This window comes from Octopus bimaculoides, chromosome 10, assembly GCF_001194135.2.
Source record: "Octopus bimaculoides isolate UCB-OBI-ISO-001 chromosome 10, ASM119413v2, whole genome shotgun sequence".
Taxonomy (NCBI): Eukaryota; Metazoa; Mollusca; class Cephalopoda; order Octopoda; family Octopodidae; genus Octopus; species Octopus bimaculoides.
The window spans coordinates 45,135,323-45,154,223 of record NC_068990.1 but is presented as its reverse complement, the minus strand read 5'-3'; the positions used below and the strand labels follow the sequence as shown (position 1 = coordinate 45,154,223).

At 35.8% G+C, this 18,901-nt stretch overlaps 1 protein-coding gene across 2 annotated transcripts in view; it reads right to left on the bottom strand.

Annotated features, from left to right (window-relative positions):
• Nucleotides 1-18,901, bottom strand: part of LOC106867843 (tuberin) — a 133,558-nt gene that overhangs the window by 114,207 nt on the left and 450 nt on the right. The gene's annotated exons all lie outside the window — the stretch shown is intronic.

The following is an 18,901-nucleotide window of genomic DNA, read 5'->3' as shown; positions in this document are numbered from 1 at the left end:
GCAAGTTTAACTTATGAGAAAGCTGAAAACAATTGAGAATGTAAGTAACCATTAAAAACTTTTGCTGATGTATGAATGAAAGATGACTGAACTGGTATTGCTAATGTGAATATAATATTTCTGAAAGTTTACAATGGAAAGCAGCTGGTAAAGACAGTTATGAAAAGAAATAATAAAGTCACACCTGAGAAGCTTGGGCTACACAGAAGAGATGAAATAGCACAGTATTCAGAACCACAAGAAAAGATACTGTTTTGAAGATTTGTTCAACTGCTCTCAACATGGAGAAATGAAAGTTTAAACAATGATAATGCTAATTATAGGTCAAAATAATTTTAGAAGAGTGTTATTATTTTAACTGATAAAAATCTGTTTAAATTATTTACTTCATCTTTTCCAATTTATTTATATACTACATTTTTATTTATCTATTCATTTTCGTATAACACAATTACAAAGTGTAATTCTATTCATCATAATCATTATACATCTCCTTTCTATATTGCCATGGGTTGGACATGTCACAGATCAAGTTAGGAGTTCTTTGGAATGACTGCCCTCCTAGATGGGTCAGAGACTGTATCTTTTTAGCATAGTTTCTATGGCTGATTGACCTTCCTAACACCAACCACCTCAGAGTGTACTGGGTTTTATCATGGTACCAGTATCTTATTGTACATTCTGTCATTTTATTGTACACTAGAAAGACTGTTATGTCCTTGATAAGGCAAGACTAAAGGGTTCTCCTGCTCATATCTATCTCCATTTGCCAGCCACTTTATAGAGTGTAATAGATGCATTTTATCATGACACCAATACTAGGGAGGATGACTTGCACCCTGCAAAACAAAAGGGTCCTCACTGTTTAGCATTATCTCTGTTCATTGAGAGCAATGTGACCAACAGAGTGAATAGAATAGAGGATGATTGCAGAGGATTAACTAGAATAAGGGGGGGGGGGAGTATGATGGAGCAAACAGAAATGATGAAACCCCATGTAAGAGTATCTAAACCTACCAGAGCACATGAAATATATACATAACCAACTAAAAACAAATGAGAAGTAAAACACTAAAAATGCTTCACATACAAATAAAGATATATATATATATATATATATATATATATATACTTAATCCAGAAATGATAAGTTTAATAACATCCAAAAATGTTCCCATCAGTTTTCATGATAATAAGATTAGAGATAATTATAATTCTCTGTCCAAATATACCATCAATCTCATATCAATGATCACTGATACATATTTCAAATAGCTTATATAAATGTATTTCCTTGCACTAAATAAGTTCAGTGAATGCACTGACATTTTCGTATCTAATATAAGTAGCACTTAGTGTTATGGATGACATCCAAAGCTGATCATATAACCAGGCAAACTCTGAGTGGCATATGTGGAAAGAGATCCCTGTTAACATCCATCATATTTCAAAGACCCTTATCTCTTCCTATCTACAGCAATGAGCTTTTCCATTCTCTCTACACTAATATCATTGTGCTTTTTTTTAGTCACTAGATGGTCCTGACCATCTAGAAACAACTGCCAAGCTTCAAACAGTTCTGAACTTCTGGAAGTTAACTCAGTCAAAAGAATATTCATGGTAAAAAGGAATGTCTCCTAGTCCCTGTTTGATAAGCGCCTACATTTTCAAAAAGCTTAAATTTTTTTCTCCCCCAAGATACTTTAGACCTAAATGGTTAAGTTAAAAAATCCAAATATGTCTTACATCTTTACTTTTTCTAAATATAAGATTACACGAAAGAAAAAAACATTTGCTTTTAATAAAAGCTGTCGCTAATTCTTTACTCACCAATAATCTGTGTGACTTATATCTTTCTCATCTAACATTATTACAACAGATTTTACTACTCCTCCAATATTGCTTTCTTTAAATGCTACCAAATTGAATTCCTTGATCTTTTTTCTGAACAAGAAATAATGGTTGTGACGTTAAGGTATTGGATCACAGTTATAAGTTCAGATCTTGCTATTGTTACTGTATTATGACAGTGTAAAGTTCTGCACAGAAAACAAGAGCTGTGACATCAAGAAGCTGTACAACTGACTACATGGTTAGAAGTCCAAATCTTATTACAAGTACCTTACTGATCGTTTACATTTGCCTAACCTAGCAGAAATGGATCCATTTCTCATCATTTTTACAATTATTTATTTTCTATGCTGGTATGGAGAAGTTAAAACTTTATTAAGACAGTATACTATGGCTGGATGTTCTTCCTGTCACCAACCTTTACCTGCTTTTCATGCGAGAGGTTTCTCTTTTGCTTTCATTCTCCTAGTCTTCACACATTAAAACTAACAAGCTACAGAACAGATAGTTTACAGAAGTGAACATGACATTCAGACACACACGCACACCCAGATACAAATCTGCATGGCGTTGTAGTAAGAACCTTGCTTCCCAACCACATGGTTCTGGGTTCAGTCTCACAGCATGGCACCTTGGGCAAGTGTCTTCTACTATAGCCTTGGGCTGACTAAAGCCTTGTGAGCGGGTTTGGTAGATGGAAACTGAGAAAAGCCCATGTTGTGTGTGCGTGTGTGTGTCTTTGTGTCTGTGTTTGTCCCCTGCACCATCACTTGACAACTGATAGCGATGTGCTTACATCCCTGTAAGTTAGCAGTTCAGCAAAAAGACTGATAGAATAAGTACTAGGCTTACAAAGAGTAAGTCCCGGGGTCAATTTCTTTGACTAAAAACCCTCTAAGGTGGTGCTCCAGCATGGCCACAGTCAAATGATTGACACAAGTGAAAGAATAAAAGAATATACCCATCATCATCGTTTAATGTCTGTTTTCCATGCTGGTATGGGTCAGATGATTCAGCAAGAACTGACAAGCCAGAGGACTACACTGAGCTCCAATATGTATCTGCTTTGGCATGGTTTCTACAGCTGGATAGCCTTCTTAATACCAACCATTTAATAGAGTGTACTTGGTGCCTTTTTTGCAGCAGTAGCACTAGTGAGGTCACCAAGTACTCATAAGCCAAGACCCTTCAACTGAGTGGAGTATAGTATTGAAACACGTGAAAGTATGATAGAGCAACAGGAACAGGTGAGGGTGTACCCTCAAGGTACTAGGTGAATATAAGACAAAGAATAGGGATAGAGGAACAGAAAGGTTATATAAAAAAGGATTCTATACATTTTCCTTCAAAAAACATTGGTTGGTCTGAGGCTATAGAAGTCATTTACCCAAAATGCTATGCAGTGGGATGAACCCGTTTCCATATGGTTACAAAGTGAACTCCATTACAACACAGCTTCACCTAAGCCCATTCCTATTTTACAAATGAACATATAGCAGTAGAAAGGGCAACCAACGGTAAAGACCAAAACTATTGTTTCAACAAATAAACCATCCCACCCATATAAACATGGAAAATAAAAAATAACTTTTGCTATTCATAGTATACACACTAACCCTTTGTTAAAATCTTTCCTCCTACACCTGCATCAAGCTAGTTTAAATTTACTGAACACTCTAGTTCCATGGAAACCTCAGCACATTCCTTGGTTTCATCCTTTATCGCCACACCACTAAATTAAACAGAAACACATATACTTGAGTGAAGGAGGCCTTTATGTGGTCAGTCGATCTGCTAGAAATAGCAGCCAAATCTCCATGTTACACTGTAAAGCGTAACAAGGGATTTCAATCAGAACTAATTTGGAGCTAGACAACAATAACAACGATCAAAGAGCACACATAGATAAGAACTTGAAGCAGTTGAATACCAATCTTCCCTAACTTCACAGAGATGGGGAAGCAGAAACAGCACCAATACAAATGTATTCAGTTGTGAAGGGCTGTATGTCTTATAATACAACATAACATTGATACTTATAGGATAGCAAGAAATAAAATCACTTGGTTTTTGCCTCATAGTTTGCACTACTAGCGCTCAAGTACATATATACATACACAACCATTTTATATAAATTAAACTACTAATTCACAATGACATTAAAGGAAATCTAGATAACCATCTTTACCAGCTAAGACATGCTTTTTTATATTTCTAAATGTATGCAAAAATTGCCCTCTGTCTACTGCAACTATACAATAGATGGGAGATGGAACACCATGGACTAGGAGGCCAGCTAAGCATAAGTCCACTAGGCACAATACTTGTTACTAATAATAAAAATGTTGAAAATAGGCCAAATCATCACAATTTGTTAGCACAACCTTACAAATATTTGTCTACAGTAGTTTGGTAGTTATGCTGGAAAGTCACATCATTTCATTATACTTCCTCAGCATAAATAACTCACACCTGATATGTCTTATGTTATTTGATAAGTGTCTTACATTTAAGTAACATTTTGTAATCATCTATATGAATAATTCTCCCAGAGAGATGAAAAGCATGATAAACTTTCATCTACCTGTCAGTTATTTGCACGTATCACCATCATTTAATGTCCATTTTCCATGCTAGCATGGGTTAGACAGTTTGATGAGAGCTGGTAAGTCGGAGAGGTGCACCAGACTCCAGTCTGTTTTAGCTTGGTTCCTATGGTTAGAAGTCCTTTCTCACATACGGCTAACAATAAAACCATAGCAGTGGTGCACCAACTTGATGGTCAATCTTGGTAACGCGAAACATCATAGCTCAAAAAGAAGAGTTTTACATCCTGGATAGCAATTCTCTTGACCAAAATATAAACAATTATACAGTTGATCTGAAGGAAGATACAACTGAAATACAATACTCCTATAATGTAGTTTATTTATGATAAATGTATAGTTTCATACTTTATTCCAGTGTACTGTCGCAATGTTATGTTTACATGCACAGAATTATACATTTTTCCATACAAAACTACTTTAAAATATCTTTCAATATGTGTTTGATAAAACACAGCAAATTTGTTTTTTTCCACAGAATATACTTATAAAATAGGGGAGCATCTTCTGTGAGAGTGTACCTTATACACCAGCAAACATAGTATATATTATGAAAAAAAACAACAAGTTAAGGAATGTGTAAAAATGTACATATGTTGTAACTTGGTCATAAACTAGATAGCCATTATTCTGATAAACCTTACAGTATGAAGTATTTTGTTAGATATATCTTGCCCTTTGAAGGTCATTTACTAAGCTTTCATAAGAGAAAAATGTATGCAGATATGTTGTGCATGTGTTTAGTTTTACATGAGCTACTTTATTTTCTACTAGTTAAGCTAAGGAGGGACAGTGTCCGTAACCTTTGAAACATCCTCCTCTCCCATATACAAGGACATAGAGATAACTGGGTGAGTGTAAAGTTAATAATGGTTAAATTGAATCATTAACTGGTTTAAGGCAGTTACAGAAGACTGTGAAAAAATACTTGATATAGGATGTAGAGAAAGAAGAGAGAGAGAGAAAATAAAAGTTATAGGAAGATTGGTAATAGACAGTTTGTAGGTGGTACAATGTTGGCAAGTTCAAGAGAAAAAAAAATGGAACTGAGTGAGAAGGCACACATCTAGAGAGTAGGTTAGTGGTTGTAGAGTATTGGTGAATAAAGCTTTGCTTATCAGGTGAAGGACTTTTATTTTGATGAAGTTTTTCTTTGGCTTAACTGTTTCTACACACTTTTCCAGTAAAAGAGACCTCTCTTCAGTCATGTTATTTATTATAACAAGAGTCCCGATATAGTGTGATGCTTGTAAAGTATACCAGAACAAGTGCTCTTGATGAATTTAGTGTTGAGTAGGGCACTGTTCTCAACCTCCTTCAATTCATTATAGATTTTAAGGCTGTAACACATGAGTTCAATACTGTTTACAATTGTAAACTTTTTCATGCTGGAAACTTGGTTCATTATAGCAGAATCTGTTGAACGGTTACAGAAAGTTGTGAATTCAAAACAATGTTCTACAGTCCAAAGGACTTTAGTTCAGGGTGATCAAGTATAAAATGTTAGTTATTAACAGAAATTTTTAATTTTGTAGTTTATTTTCATGCTAATATGGAATTTAGCTTCTATCTTTTACTTGTTTCAGACATTGGACTGCAACCAGGATGATGCACAGCATTGAAGGGTTTAAGTCAAACAAATTGACCCCAGTAGTTTTTTTTTAAGCTTGCTACTATCAGTTTCTTTTGTTGAACCACTAAGTTACAGGGATGTAAACAAACCAACACAGTTGTCAAGTGATAAGGGGAGAGACAAACACACACACATCATCATTGTTTAACATATATATGTACTCACACACACACACACACTGACAGACTTCTTTCAGTTGCCATCTACCAAATCCAATCACAATGCTTTGGTCAAACAGGGTTAACAGTAGAAGACACTTGCAGTGGAAATGAACTTAGAACCTTGTGGTTGGAAAGTAAACGTCTTACCACACAGGTACACCTGTGCCTATCTGGGAATTTATTTTTTTAAAAATTAAGTTAAAGGGTATAGAATGGAAAATAACTAATAATTTGGATATAAAACAATGTATGGTAACAAAAAAAATTATACATCAACTCAATTGTGACATCAAGAATAGACACGAGATCAAGAATAGCCATGCCAAGTGTAGCACCTAGAATTGCAACACTATATGTGGCACCTAGAATATTATACGAAGTGTGGCACATAGAACTGCCATACCAAGCATGGCTCCTAGACTAGCAGTACCAAGTGTGGTACTAATTGTGCCCACACCAAGTGTAGTATCCAAACGTGCCATATCAAATGTTGTACACAGAATGGCTGTGACTAAAATATAATCTAGAACGAATAAAAATAGTATATCATCACCATCATTTTAATTTCCTTGGATAAGTGTCTTCTGCTATAACCCCAGGCCAACAAAAGCCTTGTGAGTGGATTTGGTGGGTGGAAACTGCTAGAAGCACATCATGTATATGTATGTGTGTTTGTGTGTATTACTGTCTCCTTGCTTTTTTGTATGTTTGCATGGATCACATGAAATTTATCAAGGAAGATTTTCAATGGCCAGATATCCTTTCTTTCACCAAGCCTCACCTGTTTCCAAGTAAGATAAAATTTCCCTTGGGTCTTCCAACTCAAAAAGCACAGTGGCTGGATATTATTTCATGGAATATTGAAAACAAATAACACTGGTTGTATGGCAGTAACATTAGTTTACAACCAGCACATGATCTTATGACATATATATAGTTTCAGCATTGCTTTACTGTCTATTTTGTCATGCTTGCATGGAGTAAACAGACTTCATTGAGGAAGATTTCCTACAGCCAGATGCCTTTCCTGTCACCAACCCCCACCTGTTTCCAGACAAGGTAATATTTTCTTATGACTGGCATGTTTTCATAGAAGATTGGAAATGAATGACACTATTTGACAGTAACATCTGTAACAATCACACACATATATAACATCATCATCATCATTTAATGTCTGCTTTCCATGCTGGCAAGGATTGGATGATTTGACTTAAAACTGTTAAGCTGGGCAGCTGCACCAGGTTCCAAGCTGATTTGGCATGGTTTCTATGGCTGGATGCCTTTCCTAATGCAACCACTCCAAGAGTGTAGTGGTTGCTTTTTATGTGCTACTGGCATGGGTGCCAGTTATGTAACACCAGCATTGGCCACGACTACAACCTCACTTGGCTTGACAGGTCTTCTCAAGCATGGTGTATTGCCAAAGGTCTCGGTCACTTGTCACTGCTTCCATGAGGCCCAACATTCGAAGGGTGCTTATTATGTGTCACTGGCACAGGTGCTAGTTATGCGACATAGGCATTGGCCACAACTACAATTTCACTTGGCTTGATGGGTCTTCTCAAGCAAGGTATATAGGCTTCTTTCAGTTTCTCTCTGCTAAATCCACTCTCAAATCTTTGGTTAGCTTCAGGTTATACTAGAAGACACTTGCCCAAGGTACCATGTAAGGAGACTGAACCTGAAACCATGTAATTAGAAAGCAAACTTTTTAACCGCACAGCCATGCTGGATGGGTAACAGTAATACAACAGGTGAAGGCGGTATATTGTTTGCTTCCTAACCACAGAATCCCGGGTTCAATCTGACAGTGTGGTATTTTGGGCAAGTGTCTTCTGCTATAGCCCCAGGCCAAACAAAGCTTCAGGAGTGGATTTGATAAGATGGAAACTGAAAAAAGACTGCCGTATTTGTGTGTATGTGTCCTTATGTCCTTGCCTTGACATTGTGTGAGAACTGTAAATGAATGTCCATCATGCAAGTGGTGTCCTTCGTTCCCACTATTCCATAAAAACATATCTGGTTATGGGGAAATATTACCTTACTTGGAAACAAGTGAGGGTTGGTAACAGGAAGGGCATCCAGCTGTAGAAAAATCCACCTCAATAAAATTCTGCCTGACCTATGCAAGCGTGGAAAAATGGACATAAAACAATAATGATAATGATAACTGAGTCAGTGATGATGTATGATAGAATAATTAACCCTTTAGCATTTAAACTGGCTGTATCTGGCCCAACTGTGGAGGCGCAATGGCCCAGTGGTTAGGGCAGTGGACTCACGGTCATAGGATCGCGGTTTCGATTCCCAGACCAGGCGTTGTGAGTGTTTATTGAGCGAAAACACCTAAAGCTGCACGAGGCTCTGGCAGGGGATGGTGGCGAACCCTGCTGTACTCTTCCACCACAACTTTCTCTCATTCTTACTTCCTGTTTCTGTTGTGCCTGTAATTCAAAGGGTCAGCCTTGTCACACTGTGTCACGCTGAATATCCCCGAGAACTACGTTAAGGGTACACGTGTCTGTGGAGTGCTCAGCCACTTGCAAGTTAATTTCACGAATAGGCTGTTCCATTGATCGGATCAACTGGAACCCTCGATGTCGTTAGTGATGGAGTGCCAATAATCTGACCCAATTATTCTACTTGTTTTATGTTCAAACCAGCCAGATCCAGCCTCTAAAAGCTATCCTACAATGCTTAATAATATCCTATCCTAACACCAGCTTAACAATAAAGTTATTTCACTAAATTCTTTTTTATTTTCAAAATTATTGAAGCAAAGGACACGTATTTCAAAGAAACATGCTAATGAAAAGGTTAAGTATTTCCTGGTGAAAAATATACTATTCAACATAGATTAGTGTTTTGTGACTACAGAGGAAAAGCTAGACAGGTCCAAAGACACAAGATAATCTGGAGAATAAAGATATAAAAGGTGACATAGCCTTCTAATAATTCTAGTTGATACATATGACAGAAAAGAGGAGACAAAAGATAATTAGGTGCCTTTGCAAGATTATCTACTGCAATCTACAGACCAGATTTGTGATTAGTGCAAGTTTCCAGTCAAATGGAAGGTGATACGATGGTAGACTATTATTGTTCTGTGCTGTCTCAAATCCTAGGACTTATAATGCCAATAACCTGGTTTCCATGATATATATGTGACAAAGATCACAACATTCCCCCACAAACAGGATGCCAATCCATTGCAGGGTTACTCATTTACAGTTGACTAGATTGGAACAACATGAAATGAAGTGTTTTGCTCAAGAACTCAATGCACCACCCAGTCTAGGAATTGAAATCATGATTTTGTGACTATGAGTACAATGCCCTAACCATTAAGCTTTGCACTTTCACATATTGTTCACAGAACCATAAAAGCTAAGAGATAGGCTAAAAAGATTGGAAAATAGGAGGAAGTAAATATTAATATAAAGTAGTAAGAAGAGAAGTGAGAAGTCAGGGATATTAAGCAAGGAAAGTAACTGAAAGCAAAATTTTGCATGTGTTCTTTGATAGTGAGGATCAAAGGCATGAGATATTCCAGAAACCACAGAAAATCATGAAATTGTTTTGCACTGATACTGAAAAGAAAAAGGCAAGAAAATGCTATTATGAGAGGTTGTTGAATGATGAAAGTAGTAATTCTGAATAAAAATTGACTTTGACTGTGACAACCGAATCCAACTTGTGTCAGCACAGAAAAGCTGATGTTAATCGTCGGGTATGTGGGTATTTTGGAAATACTTCACTAAGTGACAACCGTGCCCTGCATAGTTATGGACTGCCCTTTGGCAAGACATAACACCCATTCAGTCACCCTGCCAGGGATACAGCAAAGTCATGGGACTGTGGCATGGTGGATTGTGAAGAGATAGCAGAAGAGCTCAAGTGAGCCAACAGCGCTTCTTACATTGATGCTGAGCAGAGGAATCCTAGAAGATCTATGGTCAGGATCACTAAACACTATGAAGAGAGTAACTGCAACGCATCCATTGGAGTGGTGTCCATGATTGTGTGATCAGCTAATGAAAGATTCAATATTACTCAAGTTTCCAATTCAAATTCATGATAATGGAACTGGATGGCAACAGAGAGTCATAGGAATCCACGAAAGCATTGAAAAATAAAAATGGTATATTGATCATGTCATGTATAATACACAATGTTACATGAAGTGAAGATAGGTAAGGAAAGTAGATATAGTGTAAAAGTCCAGGTCAGAAACAAAAGAAATGAACTACAGAAAACTAAGAGAATGTATAGATAATGACACTCAAAATTATTCAAAAATAGTGAATCAAAAATATGAAACATGATACGGATATTAATGTAAAAAAAATCATTGGAATGATTAGATAGAAAAACATTGAATGTGATTTGTTCTGCAATACAACCCTGAAAGGCATCAGGACAATTATCAGAATCGTGAATATCAACAGAATACTGAGTATCTAAACATGGCATAAAGGAAAGAATTTCGTTTAAAGTAACTTCTGGCTTTCACACAAAATTCTAAAACATTTTCCATTCATCACCTTTTGCCTTGTCTTTTTCCTTTTCCACAGTAGCTGCATAATTCTGTAGAAATAAGTCTGGCAGTGTGGTTAAAAAGTTCACTTTACAAGTATATGGTTTCAATTTCAGTCCTATTGTCCTGCACCTTTAGCAAGTGTCTTCTATCATGGGCCTTGAGCCAACCAAAGCTTTGCAAGTTACAATTTGATAAACAGAAACTTTGCTGAAGCTCAGCAGAGGAACTGTTCCTGCTTTTTGAGAAGCAGACTTAATCCATCAGCTGATCAAACAGCACCAGCTGACCCAAAGGTGACTATAATGGAGTCCACTCAGTTGTAAGCACTTAAATCAGGTTTCCAGTCAGAAGTCAGCACCTTTCTGTCAGTCTCAAAGGTGTTGAAAAAGGTAATGGGTGGTACCCTGTCTACTTTGATTAACCAGAAGAAAAAAAAAAGAAATCTGGCATCAGTTACTATTTCTAAGAATGAATATACACTAGAAATTTTCTAGAAAACAAGTTTCTATTCCATGAACTGTTTAACACCATCCCACAGCAACTTTTCACTAAACATACTTCACTCAGGATAAGAATTTAACTTTAGACATATAGCTAGTTGTTCAATGTAACATAAAAATAAAAGATTAGATCAGTAGTCTTCAGACAGCACCTCAAGGAATAACTAGATACACTGTCGATTTTACTTTTTTTTTTCATGTATTAGCACCTATCACCTCCTCCTCCATGACCCACTCCTAGTTTCCTTACATTCCTCTAAACTGAGACTCACCATTGCCCATGCTTTCGGCAATGTTCACCATTCACTGCTTTTGTTCCAATCTTCATTTCTATTGTGTCATTCACCTCTCACATTCTGGCAAACCTAGTTACCCACCAGCCATCCTAGATTCCCTGTCCCTATCCTATCCACCTTCTTGTGTCCTGAGGGTATGCCTTGATGCCTTATCTCCACCATCCTTTCTCCCTTTCCTACTGGAGTAGCCATATATCTTCTCTACAGCCATATATCTTCTCTATCATCCTTTATCCTCTCTACACCTGGCACAACACCAACTCCCTCAATACTGCACTGTCACTCTACCAACTAGTCTTGTCTTGCGAGTTGCTTGGTGACCATCACCAGCACTAGTACTGGTATCATGAAAAACGCGCCCAGTAAAGTGTAAAATGGTTGGTGTTAGGAAAGGCAGCCAGTCATTGAAACCTTGCTAAAGTAGACACTTGAAGACTAATGCAGATCTCAGGCTAATTAGATCCTGTCAAACCATCCAGCCCATTACAGCATGGAACACAAACATTAAACAATGATGACAATAAATTAAGGCTTTTTAAGCAGACTATTCTGGTTTTAGAAAGATCATCCTTCTGTAGAAACAAAACCAAAATTGAAATATATGAACAAGATGTGGTCTTCTGATCTGTCTGAAAGATACAGTAATTCCAAATAAGAATGCATTTGGACCATAATGAACTGTTTAACACATGCCAAAATAGGCAGCAGTTGTATGATGATGATGACAACAAGGACACTAATGACTGAGTACCTTCAAAAACATTTTATACATAATTTTGCTATACACACGTATGATTAATAAAACAAGACAAGCAAAAATTTTCCCCATTCATTTTTTTTTAAACTTCCTACATGAAATGTGCCATTAATTTTTTGGTTTCTTTACAAAGTGATCTGATAATCTTTTACTTAATCTCTAGTGTACTGTAAAGCCAAAAATAATGAGACCCACTGAATTAGATAATGTGAGGTTCTGGTGTAAGCTTTACTCTTTAATAAATCCTTTATCTAATTAATAAATTGCTGATATTACAGAACTGCAATGGTCAGTTGGTACCGGAGTATACTAACCAATCAAATGAGGCATTCAATATGCATTTCTGTGTTAGGCCATTTCACTTTTAGGATGGGTTTGTAATACTCAATTAAAAAATAAAAACAGTAGAGAGAGTTGGTTTATTTATGGAATTTCAGTTGCAATATCAAACAGGCTTGGGTGATAGAATTAATGTGGTCGTTGGTTTATCACCACCATCTATTCCTTAAGTACCTTTAGTGGAGTCTACTCTGTTATAAGCAATTTAGCAAGGGTACCAGATTAATGATACCTTCCTCATGCCTTCTCTCATACCTTTACTTAGTAAAGGGTAATGGGTACAACCTTACCCTCCCAACTAAGCAATAAAAAAAGTAGATAGTGACTACATAAATACTCTACGCTGACTCACCAATGTTGCTTTTAAGCCCTAAAGGTATCCCAGCCATGGCTAGCCATTCTTTTTATGGATACAGTAATACCTCACTTTACGAGACCCCAGGTTTATGAGGTTTATTTTTCAAGTACAAGATCCAAATTTCGAACACAGTGCAAAAGTTTCTACTACCATAACAAATGCCTTTGCATGTTACCAGAAAATTTATAGAGAGCAGAGAAAAGTTTCTTCTAAGAAAATAACTCTAGACTTGCATTTTAAAAAGAAATCAACAAGTCCACCTATGAGAGCTTGTGATTCAGCGATCATGTCTAATAGTGATGGTGTGTGCAAATGAAAGCGATTCAGAAAACGATTATAATATTTTTTTGTTATAAATGGTTTTGACATTCTTTTTACTTTACTCTTTACATTCTACTATTGTTTTATTGCCATTTGTTTACAAGTATTACAAATCTTATAGGTAAAATATTTTTCTGGAAACGAATTATGATTGATAACATACTATGGGAAATTATTGCTCTGCTTTATGAGTTTTCACTTTATGAGCAGTCTCCGGGAACAAATTAACTTGTATTTTGAGGTATTACTGTAAATAGGGCTACATTGTCTACTGAGTTTTGTCTTTACTTCAGGATTTCAGAGAGCTTTGACTATTATTTCTAACAGTTTGGGCAACCATGTAGAGGCTTACTCAAAATTGTCATTGTCAGTAAACTTTAGAGGCAGTGAATAGTAACAGAAGTGATAGAAGCTTCAGACAAAATATCTATCAGTGCTTAGTTTTATCCAATATATGTGCGTGCGTGTGTGTGTGTGTATAGATATAGGAGTTCACTTATTCTTCAAACCATCTTGTGGTTAAAATAAGTGCCAGGCATATACTAGGCTCAATTCAATCAACAATAGCCTCATGTTAGTATGAGAATCATTATTGGTTAACCTTGGGAAAAGCAATGACAAAAGCTTAGTAGTGATCTTTCAAAACAGCAAAAAAAAGAAATTGATATTTGTTTTATTATTTATCCAATAATATTAAGGTGGCAAGCAGGCAGAATTGATAGCACATTAGACAAAATACTAGGCAGTATTTCTTCATTATGTTCTGAGCTCAGATCCCATTGAGGTCAACTTTATCTTTCATCCTTTTGAGATCAATAAAATAAAGTACCAGTCAAGTACTGAAGTCAATGTGATTGACCTGCCCCTCCTCTCAAAATTGCATGCCTTGTATCAAAATCAGAAAGAATTATTTATCCTTTAATACTGATTTTTTTTATATGAGCACAAGATCAAACATTTTTTGGTAGGGGCAAAATTAGATAATTAAATTCACTCCTGTACTTGATTGCTATTTTATCAATCCTGAGAAAATAAAAAGTAAAGTTAAATTCAGTAGGGGAATATTAATAAAATTATTTTACTGGCCCTCAGTGAACCTTGGTTAAATTCAAATTCAATATTGTAAGTAAGCTACAGTTAACTGGCTATTCAGTCTAAACTGACATTCAGCCAGTAGACCTTTGTCTAACCCCTAAATAAATCTGATGTTTTGATGAACCACTTATTTAATTAATATCTATCAGCACTTTATTTGTTCAGCATGTTATTATAGAGATGAGATTTTGAAATATAAAGGATTTGTTTGAAATTTGTCTTATTTCATTAGCATAAAGACAGTAAAATAGAAATACAATATAAGATACGAAGCAAAATAGCTTACTGTGTTTAGACATACCCCTCAATATTCTGGCTTTAAATCACACTATTGTCAATAACTTAAGTACCAGTAATATATACAAGGGGTAGGGTGGCAAACTGGCAGATTCGTTAGTAAGCCAGACAAAAAGCTTAGATATTTTCCGTCCATCTTTTACATTCAGAGTTCAAATTCTGCTATGGTCAGTTCAGCCTTTCATCCTTTTGGGTTCAATAAAATAAGTACCAGTTGAGCATTGAGATTGATGTAATTGACTTACCCCCCTCCCTCGAACCTTATGCCAAAATTTGAAACCAATATATATATACAAAAGGTCTATTCAATTGAATATTCCCTAACCTGTAAAAATTTGCCATGTACCTAATGAAAAGAAATCAACAATCAGTTAATCTGACTGATTTAAATATACAAAACCAAGTTAAATAATGGGAAATAGTTTTTCTGAATTATAATAATGTCATTTCTAAAAAGTACCCTTCCATACCCTATGTACTACTACTAGTCTTTCATTCATAGTTCTCTGTATGCAAGGGTTTAGACATATAGGGGGCAAGTTGGCAGTTGTTAAAATATTGGATAAAATACCTTGCCAAATTCATCCTAGTACTCTGCACTCAGTGTTCAAAGCCTGCAAAGGTCAACTTTGCCTTACATTTTTGTGGTGTCAATAAACAAAATACCAATCCAGTACTGGTCAGTTCTGGAAGAAATCAGCTGTATTCACACTAGGGAGTGATAGGATTCATCATGCATTTAAAACACCCAAGACATACCGTGTCTCCACCAGGAATTAAGGAACACAGCCAGAAGAGTTAGACTAAAACAAAATCAAGCCAGCATGGTCATATCTTTCTTCAACATAGTTCTCTATATTTTATTACATCAACATCAACACTGATGTACTTTAGGTCACTAGTGTTGTTGTTTGCTTAGTGAACCTTTATCTTCTTTCACCATTTTTCTCTATTCTCTGTCAGTCCAACATAAACATACTTCAGGTCACTATTGCTGGTGTTATCTGTCCAGTGTATCTTCGGACACAGTTTCCTTTTCTATTGTTCCATCTTCATTCATCCATCCATTCATCTTTTCCACCCACTATTCCTGGGAGGGTCATGACACCTCCTCCTCCATAAGGTCCTGTAAGAAGCAACCATCATTAGACCTTCCAGCTGAGATTCCCAAGTATGACCAACTGAGTCTATGACTATCATCTAACTATCTCATTCTTAGTCTACCTCTAGGTCTACTGCCAGTTGGCTCAGCTTGAAGAATTTGTCATGTGATTTTTTTCCTGCGTCATTTTAATCACATGTCCATACTACCAGACCTGTGACCTTTCAATGTAGAGAATTAGTGGCTTGACCTAGAGAGATTCCCTGATCTCTGAGCTATGCACCCTGTTGAGTACTGTTAATCTAAATACCTTTTAGAGGAATCCCATTTCAGCTACTTGTATTCACAACCATACACTTTCAATCATTACCCAACATTCATGACCATAGGTAAAGACAAGCACAAAAACCAAATTGCAGATAGTGAGCTTGGCTTTTTTTCACCAACTTCTCTTTTGAGGATTGAATGTTGGAGCATTTCTGTACCAGCACCTGCAATTCTAGCATCCAATTCAGCCTCCTATTTCCCATTACTCATGAATACAGTCCCTGACACACTTAAACATCTCCACTTGTCTCAGTGATGTTCCACTAAAATGCAGAGTGCAATGAGAAGACTTTCTTGAGAAGACCAGAGATTCTCATCTCTGCCTTACAGCATTCAGCAGCAAATCCAATCAGGGCATGCTGAGGTCACCTTTTGATGTGCCAAATAGCACCATTTAGTCAGCAAATATCAGCGGACTGATCCTACACCCACTGATCTCAATTGCCAAGCAATCAATTCTTCATCAGCATACTTCAGGACACCACTGCTGTTGTCCATCCAATGTCTCCTTGGGTCAACACACACTTCAGAAATAACCATCTCTTCTGGTAACTTATCTTATCCTCATGTATTGCAGCTGACTACACCACAGCTACTTCTGACATCAAACTGGCCACAATGTTCTCTTAATTGAAGCAAGAAATTTTCTAGCTGAGGATTTTACAGAGATCTATTTTATCTTAGAAATGTTATTTCATGTGATGCTGAGTAAAACACTTTCACAAGCTGGACTTTACCATACAATTCAAACTTAAACATTATTACTGTATATTTAGACAGGGTGAATATACTGCAGTTTGTCAGAATAGAAAGTACCAATGGTTGTAAGTTACTAAAAAATAATATAAAACTCAGGTTATCAAACTTTCTGCTTGAAATTATTTTAACTTGTAACTTTTAGTAAAGATTAAAATACCCTTAGTTCTTTACCAAAGTTGAATAAATTTGTAATTTTTAGTACCTTTTTTTAAAACATTAAATCATATTCAATTTTTAACTAAAGTTAATAACTGTACGGTAAAGAAACAAAAAAAATGACAAAAGAAGTTTAAATAATTTAGACTGTAATCATCTGTCATCAGTTATTAAGTACTTGGTTTTATAAAATAGTAACTATAACACCATAGAAATCGAAATATAATTACGACTTGAATATAGAGGTTTACAATAACTTTCTCCAGTGATGCATAATTTTCTGATATCTCTTATAAGTCAGCAGTAAATATTAATCCATATATGAAGTGAAAACAATGTTGATATATAGATTTACCAACAATTTGATTGAGTTTGATCAGCTGATATGGCTAGAGGTTAGGTTTAACTCGTTTGAAGTGAAATGTTATAATGCTGGAGTTTAGAACTGATCTAACCGGCTTAGATAGTTTATTCTAGGATTTGTTGTTAACTGAAATAGTATAAGAAATAATTTATAAATCAAAACATTCATTTATGTGATTGTAGATATATGAAAAGGGATGAAGGAAGCTTGAGAATTTCATTTTTGCTTCGTTATTATGCAATTCTCTACAAGTATGGAAGTATATCGAAGAATTTCTATGCAAGAACAAATGTCAAGTGATAACCATCATAACTAGAACGGCTTACAATTAAAATAAAATCACAGAAAAAAAAAATGATAAATACATCTAAAGTATCTTGTGTCTCGTTTCTATTGTGAGTGGGTGTGTACGAATGTGTAGAAAATGGTTAGAATAAGAACCTATGATGATTGAGAGAAAGATAAATAAATAAATAAATAAAATCAGAGGAACTACATATGACAGAAATCAAAGGTAAGAATAGAAGATCGCCTACTAAGGCAGACTGTTGATGGGGCCAAACATTCTGCCTCACATAGCTACACACGAAAATAACTGATACGTCACTTTGTAACCACTGCAGCCACCTGTCAGAATGAAAGAGCGGCAAATAAATATTATTAACTTTGTAAATGGTCAAAGACAATCAGGAAACAATTAAGCAGGAATGGTATTCTTTGTGCAGCTGTTGGGCATCTATCTGAAGAACTGAAAACAGTTTACGTTGTTATACATGCACGTATATGTATATATGTGTATGTACGTGATCATACATACACATATATATGTGTGTATGTATGTATGAGAGAGAGAGAAAGAGGGAGGAAGAAAAAGAGAGTGGAATGATGAAGAGAGTCTGCTGAGAGTTCCTTGCCAATTAGATATATCGTACATAAAAGCTGCCGAAGCAAACAAAGAAAGAAGTACACATCTTAGGAAAATGTTGGTGAGGTAACGAAGAATTGCTGATGCTAACGAGAAGTACGGGAATACCTAATAAACTAGAGCAGCTCAAAGATTCGAGAAATCGAGTACTAGACATTGAGAATGAAAGAGAACAAGTACGTGTCGGGGAGGATGAGAGCTTACGGTTAGACAGACGATGCAGATTACCAATATATATATATATATATATATATATATACATACACACACACAATAACATCTACACATAAGCACACATATACATACTGCTTAACAAATGAACAAGTCGGTTATAGAAAATAAACTGCTCGAAATATTAAGGTTTAAAGTCTAAATCTAGATTAAGACAAAAAATTCGTGAGGAAGAGCAAGGTGAGTATGTGAGTGTGTGTGTGTGTGTGTGTGTGTGTGTGTGTATATATATATATATATATATATATATATATATATATATATATATATATATATATAT